At 33.2% G+C, this 7702-nt stretch overlaps 1 protein-coding gene and 1 long non-coding RNA gene across 5 annotated transcripts in view; both read right to left on the bottom strand.

The window, feature by feature from the left end:
• LOC108363341 (glutamine--fructose-6-phosphate aminotransferase [isomerizing] 2-like) overlaps positions 1–7702 on the bottom strand; it is a 130160-nt gene that overhangs the window by 23052 nt on the left and 99406 nt on the right. The gene's annotated exons all lie outside the window — the stretch shown is intronic.
• LOC108363342 (uncharacterized) lies at positions 876–3267 on the bottom strand. 2 transcript variants are annotated; one of them, XR_001847607.1, is made up of 4 exons: positions 3119–3267; positions 3043–3062; positions 2485–2620; positions 876–2406 (listed from the first exon to the last, which is right to left on the bottom strand). It is a non-coding gene; the product is annotated as an uncharacterized LOC108363342 (long non-coding RNA). The 2 variants fall into 2 exon arrangements; XR_001847606.1 differs by having other exon boundaries at positions 2485–3062.

Below are 7702 nucleotides of genomic sequence, written 5' to 3'. Positions count from 1 at the left end.
GCCAAATACAAATTTGAATAAAAATTTTGATTCAAAGATTTATGCAAACGGTTTTTCGCGATATTCATCATACGAATTTATCATCTTACTTGTCCGTAAGTTTTTGAAGCATTTTAACTTTTGTTTTTATATATTCATGCCATATCATTTTTGTTTTCAGATTGTGAAAATGCCAAACCGAACGTGCATAGCCGGATGCCCTCTGGAAGTACCCCTCTATCCTTTTCCTCTGGAAGGGGAAATGGCCAGGTAAGTAGAAATTATTTAAAAAAACAGAAGTGGATTATTGGAGCTCCCACACAGTGCAGAATAGATGTATGGTGAGCGCACTACACCAACTTAATCGCGCCCGAAAATGCAATGGACAGACAAGCAAGCCCATATAACCGGCAATAAAGTCTGCAGTGTGCGGTGGCTCTGAAATCAGTTGCACTCATAAATTAACCTCGGCCCATATTCAACCAAACACTTTTCAAAAAATGAATGTTAAGTTAGCTTTTACCACTATTTTTTTTTGTTTTTTTTATCATTAAATTTTTTTAACAGTGTTACTGAGCTGTGTACCCCATTTTTTTTTTTTTTAATGATCAAAATTGCGTTAACAGTGTTACTGAGCTGTGTACCCCATTTTTTTTTTTTTTAATGATCAAAATTGCGTTAACAGTGTTACTGAGCTGTGTACCCCATTTTTTTTTTTTTTAATGATCAAAATTGCTTTAACAGTATTACTGAGCTGTGTACCACTATTTTTTTGTTTTTTTTTATATCATAAAATTTTTTTTAACAGTGTTACTTAGCTGTGTACCACTATTTTTTTGTTTTTTTTTATCATTAAATCTATTTTAACAGTATTACTGAGCTTTTTTTATTTTTTTAACAGTATTACTGAGCTGTGTACCACTATTTTTCGTTTTTTTTTATCATAAAATTTTTTTAACAGTGTTACTGACTATGACTGTGTACTATTTCTTTTAATGATAAAAAATTTTTTAACAGTGCTCCTGAGCTACACAATTTTTTTTCGTCCAAAATTTTTTTTTTTTAATGTTATTAGGCTTTGTGCCACATTTTTTTTTTAATAACAATCTTATTTAAAAATTTAATTTGATGTCTTGGGATGTGATTCTCTCTTATTAATAACAATTGTTGACCCCAAAAGTTTGCTTCTATATGCTGATGTTCTCTACATTTACAGTCGCAATATTTTTTTTATTTTTTTGCTATACTCTATTACAGTTCATAGAAAGGGATTTACTGTGGGTGGTTTTGTAAATATTGTATATAAATTTGTATAAAGTAGTTTTCTTGTATGTAGTATTATTAGTCATAGTCGTTTTTTCCAAGTAGAATTGTGTAGTTTTTTTGTATTTCGTGGATTTTGCTATTTCTTAGATTTTATTATTAGTCATAGTCGTTTTTTCCAAGTAGATTTGTGTAGTTTTTTCGTATTTCGTGGATTTTGCTATTTCTTAGATTTTCTTATATGCATGCACTTCGTATTTGTAGATAGTATGGGTGAAAATAGGCCTCCTGGGGAACCGAACACCCAAAAAAAAAAATCGGTAACGCGCCTTCATTGCAACCTCAGTGGTGGTGTGGAAAAGCAATAAGTTAAAAAAAATAAAGAATATCAATTTGAAATAAAAAATCCTTTTAAAGTATAAACCTTTATTTTATTAATAATCAATTATGGCAAGCGTTTCTAAGACATCATCATAACCATTCTACAAAACGGGATATTAAATAAATCTATGTATAAAGATATTAAACTATAATAATAATAATAATATATTAATCAATTTACTATTCTTTTGATATATATTAACAGTTGGAAATCATTTATCGTGGTTTACGAAAATTCAGTTTTCTTACAACTACAAAATTTGAGGACTTTTCCACTGCTTACATATAGATGATTTCAAAAGTTGCGAAATTTGCATAAAAATGTTAAACGAATTCAATGGTATTTTAATTAAAAGAAAGGTAATCGATTTATCTTTCTTTTGATATATATTAACAATTGGAAATCATTTATAGTGGTTCAAGAAAATGCAGTTTTCTTACAACTTTGCAAAATTTTAGAACCTTTCCACTGCTTACATATAGATGATTTCAAAAGTTGCGAAATTTGCATAAAAATGTCCAGCGATTTAAATGGTTTTATAATCAAAGGAAAGGTAATCCTTTTAGCTTTCTTTTGATATATATTAACAATTGGAAATCATTTATAGTGGTTCAAGAAAATGCAGTTTTCTTAAAACTTTGCTAAATTTTAGGAATTTTACAATTCCTACATATGTATATGTTTTTTGCCTCGTTGTAATTCGCCATAAATCTGTGGTATAACATTGTTACTAGCCGCTGATGGTGTTGATGGCATTGAATTTGGTGATGGCGTTGATGATGCTGGTGGTGAATGTCAAATATGTAAACAAACAAAAATAGCAATTAAAATTTATAAACATGAAAAATATCAATGTATACCTTTAGAATATGACTATGTCGGTGATGTTTCAAAGAATAAACTATTAACATGCTTTCATCATGAGCGAGAGTCTCATTTTTGCTGAGGGAGATATTTTAATTTGCCTCCAGTAGCGCTTCATTTATTTCACCGAGCCTTAAACATAGTATAATATTAATTTGGAAAGGGGAATGCAATAAAACAGGAATGCATAAACAGGTTATTATTGTCGTTGTTGTTGATGGAAAACCGACTGAGGCCGGGCTTCGTAATGCGGCTACTACTACAACAACCACAACTATTCACTGATAAAGGGCCTGCTCGAGGCACGCAATAAAAGCACAAAAACTGCAGCGCTGATGAAAATTTGCAAGACGGTTCCAACATCCTAATTGGTAAAACGTTGCTAGAAATTCACAGCGAACGTGATGCTTTATTCACGCAACACTACAGTTGTAATTGCAACTCGAACAAGCCCAAACACTTCCAAAGCTCAGGAAACTGCTCCACCAATACAACTTATTGTCCAAAGAAGATTGGCTGCAGTTGACTATAACACAATGATAAGAGCACTTTACCAATGCACTAATATGTCGCTCTGGAAAGAAATATACATTAATTTATATGTTTTCTTAAAAATAAATGCAAATTTACCTAATTTTTCCACCGGCAGGCACGAATATGATGTTCAAAACAAAAGCAATGACAACGAATTTCACACACATTGATGTATTTTAGCGCAAAACGATAAGTTTCACAAATATTTTAAATTATTGCCTGGAACATACACATTTATCGTTATTATTGGAAATGCAAGACTTGGCACGCATTTTTAATTTCTTTTTTATTGAATTCAAATGAATAAAAACACATTTTTCTAAAATATTTCTCAATTTACATTTTAAAGTTTTTTCTGAAACTTGAATGTAACTCTGTGCGGAGAATGAGAGAATTGAAAATCAGGTGATCTCAGCTGTTTTCAAATGTAAACAAACAAAATGGCGCTTTCCATACTTGTAAGCCTATACAATGATTTAAATACTGCATGTGCCGGCATTTGAACCTGCGAAACAGAATTTTTAGCCGACATCTCTACCTTTCGGCTACGACACCCAAAAGATTTTTTGATTTTAAATTCATATTTTTCATATGTGACAATGAAATCAGTTCTACTCATATTGATATTGACACAAAATGCGATAGGAGCTTTTACGTGATAAAAATCTTAATAGAATTTCTTTACAATTAATTTATCAAGAAAATTCAGAATTGGGCGGTTACAATGAACTTATATTTTTAAATTTACAAAGTTGCCAGTAAGTTCCAAAAAATTACTAATCCAGCAGCCGAATTCTAACATTTGCTATCGCTAATTTCGATCGCCAAAAATCTCCAAAAGAATAGCAGGCGCCCCTAACAACGCGCAACATCTAGTCACATTCCCTCATACTGCCAGATTTGACTGATTACAGATTACATGTGTTACTCTCCACGGTGTATACTTTTCCCCCCACTGATTTTCATTTAGAGAATTTTAGCGACAAAAATTTAGTGTAGCGATTATCATAATTCCACTGCAGTAAATAATTGCTCGTAGTTTGAACTGTGTCAGAACTGAATCTCTACTTAAATAGGCCGTCTGAAATTGGTCCTAAAATTTGTGATTCAGTGTTGTCAAAAAATTTCTACAATTAAGATCAATCGTTTATGGCATATCCTTTTGTCTATTACTATTTCTTCCATTTATATGCATACTAGCAGAGCACCTGACGTCGTTCGAAGTAAACAAATAAAAATATAAAACAGTAATACAAATATTCAGCTCAGCATAATTTAGAGGAGACAAACTATTTTCTTTGTTTACATTAAGGCATCCTTATGAGCCATACTTTAAGCTTTATCGTGCTTTAACTAATATATATTGATCATCACTTGTACTACAAATCTTGTTCCGTTATTAATATTAGGTGGATTAAGGTAACGATCAAATTTCTAAATTAAAATTAGTCTACTACGGTACATTCCGTTTAGCTGCCTATTCGATTAGCTGTTTTACTATAGCTGCACTTTTCTGGTAGAATGCTTAATTCGGAAGGAGTTTTATTCATTGTGAATGAACCTTTTTCCTTTAACAGCATCGCAGTATTAAAAACCAATTTAATCTTTCCATTTAAAAATAATCTAAAAACGGTAAGGTTTCAAAAAAAAAAAATAAAAATACACAGTTTTAAATATCCGAAGTATCTAATAGATGAATAAATATATGTATATACCCCTTTTACAAACTCATTTATATATACTTTACTCTGAACACTTCCCATAGATACCTATGTCTGAATACCGAATTTCAAGTTCATGTGACTTATGGTTCCCAATTTATGGCTGAGTAAAAATTCCACACCTACGGGACACACCCTTTTATAAACTCATTCATATACACCTTACTATAAGCACCTAGCAGAGATATGTCTGCATACCAAATTAAAATTTCATTGACTTATGGTTTTGAAGTTATAGCTGATAAATTTTTCCACGCCTATGGGATGTGCCACGCCCCCATAAACTTGTTTATATATACCCTCCTATAAGCACCTACCACTGGTATGTCTGCATACTAAATTTCAAGTTCGTGAGATTTATGGTTCCGAAGTTATAGCTGATAAAAAATTCCACGGTTATGCGATGTGCAACGCTCCGTTCTACAAACTTATTTACATATACCCTATCCTATAAGCACCTAACATTGGTACGTCTGCATACCAAATTTCAAATTCGTGTGTTTTATGGTTCCGAGGTTGTACCTTATAAACAATTCCACGACTATGGGATGTGCCACGCCCCCTTTTACAAACTCGTTTATATATCCCCTTCTATAAGCACCTACCATTGATATGTCTTCATATTAAATTTCAAGCTCGAGGGACTTATTGTTCCGAAGTTATAGATGATAAAAAATCCATGCCTATGGGATGCACTACGCCCCTTTTACAAACTCGTTTATATATCCCCTTCTATAAGCACCTACCATTGATATGTCTTCATATTAAATTTCAAGCTCGAGGGACTTATTGTTCCGAAGTTATAGATGATAAAAAATCCATGCCTATGGGATGCACTACGCCCCTTTTACAAACTCATTTATATAGACCTTATTATAAGCACCTACCATTGGTATGTCTGCATACTAAATTTCAAGTTCGTGAGATTTATGGTTCCGAAGTTATAGCTGATAAAAAATTCCACGCCTATGGGATGTGCCACGCCCCCTTTTACAAACTCGTTTATATCACCATTGACATGTCTGCGTACCAAGTTTCAAGTTCATGTGACTTATGGTCTGGAAGTTATGGCTGATTAAAAATTTTACCCCTACGACCCCTTGTCGGATCCCAATTTTTTTCATCCTATTATAGGCCCAGGTGTTATGGCAAAATTTTGGCCGATTCTGTCCATCCGTTTAGACTGCAACCTGGCACATACATACATACATACTTTCACAAATATATAGTAGAGATGTATATACATAACTATTTCTTCCAAATCACCAAATACTCTGAACCAAAAACACACCTACAGTCTGTCGGAATAAACGGAAAGAAGAAGAGTTACGTTTCGTATGGCTCATTCCACTGTGCGGGTAACATTTCAACTTACATTTTACGGCTTAATTCTTGACACTAGAGTACACGCGCGGCCTACTATAGTTACGGTGACCATCCGTCCTGTGTACGGGACGCTAAATGTTCTGTTTTTCTTTTAATATCCTGTATTTGTCCCGTATTCGATGTTCGTTAATTCGACGCCTTAACAGCTCATTAAAATGGCATGCCTATGAACCTGTTTTAAATAATATTGGTATATGATCGCAATTTTCTCCATTATCAGTTATTATTTTCCAATCTGGAAGCCTTTGACTCGAAGTGAGGAATACATACAGTGTCCAAAATATAAATTAGGACTATACACTTTAGCAAAGTTTGCCTATTTTTTTTATACCCGAGCGCACTTGTGCACAAGGGTATATTAATTTTGTTCACATAACGGTTGTTTGTAACAGCCAAAACGAATCGAGATAGATATAGACAAATGTATACATAAATGATCAGGATGAAAAAAGAAATCGATTAAGCCATGTCTGTCTGTCCGTCCGTCTGTCCGTCTGTCCGTCTGTCCGTCTGTCCGTGTACACGATAACTCGAGCAAAAATTGAGATATCTCAACGAAATTTGGTATGTAGGTTTCCCTTAATCCAAGGTAGGTTGGTATTGAAAATGGGCGAAATCGGACTTTAACCACGCCCACTTCCCATATAACGGTAATTTCCAGAAATACGAAAACTGCGATATTTTAGTAACTACTGGAGATTATTCACTCAAAATTGATATTTATAATAAGTTTTAGACGAAAAATAAGAATATTATAAATTTTTGGAAAATGGGCGTAGCCACGCCCACTTATGGTTACATGTGTATATCTTGGTAACCGCTGCACCAATTTCTTCCAAACTTGGCACAGTTGTTGGCCTTCGCATAACATACCAAATGGCCGAAAATTTTTAAAATCGCTCAATAACCACGCCTACTTCCCATATAACGGTTATTTACGGAAATACGAAAACTGCGATATTTTAGTAACTACTGAAGGTTATTCACTCAAAATTGATATTTATAATAAGTTTTAGACGAAAAATAAGAATATTATAAATTTTTGGAAAATGGGCGTAGCCACGCCCACTTATGGTTACATGTGTATATCTTGGTAACCGCTGCACCAATTTCTTCCAAACTTGGCACAGTTGTTGGCCTTCGCACAACATACCAAATGGCCGAAAATTTTTAAAATCGCTCAATAACCACGCCTACTTCCCATATAACGGTAATTTTCAGAAATACGAAAACTGCGATATTTTAGTAACTACTGAAGGTTATTCACTCAAAATTGATATTTGCAACAATTTTTAGACGAAAAATAAGAATATTATAAATTTTTGGAAAATGAGCGTAGCCACGCCCACTTATGGTTACATGTTAATATCTTGGTAACCGCTACACCAATTTCTTCCAAACTTGGTACAGTTTTTGGCCTTGGTACGGCATACAAAATCGCAGAAAATTTTTAAAATCGGACGATAACCACGCCCACTTTCATATAACGGTAATTTAGAGAAATACAAAATCAGTAAATATTGAAGCTAATTTATTCAAAATTGATGCTTGCAACAATTCTTTACCAAGAAAT

This window comes from Rhagoletis zephyria, unplaced genomic scaffold (assembly GCF_001687245.7).
Source record: "Rhagoletis zephyria isolate East Lansing unplaced genomic scaffold, Rhagoletis_zephyria_1.1 Rzeph_scaffold_01250, whole genome shotgun sequence".
Lineage (NCBI taxonomy): Eukaryota > Metazoa > Arthropoda > Insecta > Diptera > Tephritidae > Rhagoletis > Rhagoletis zephyria.
Note: the sequence above shows the minus strand (reverse complement) of the source record. Positions and strands in the feature narration are given on the sequence as shown.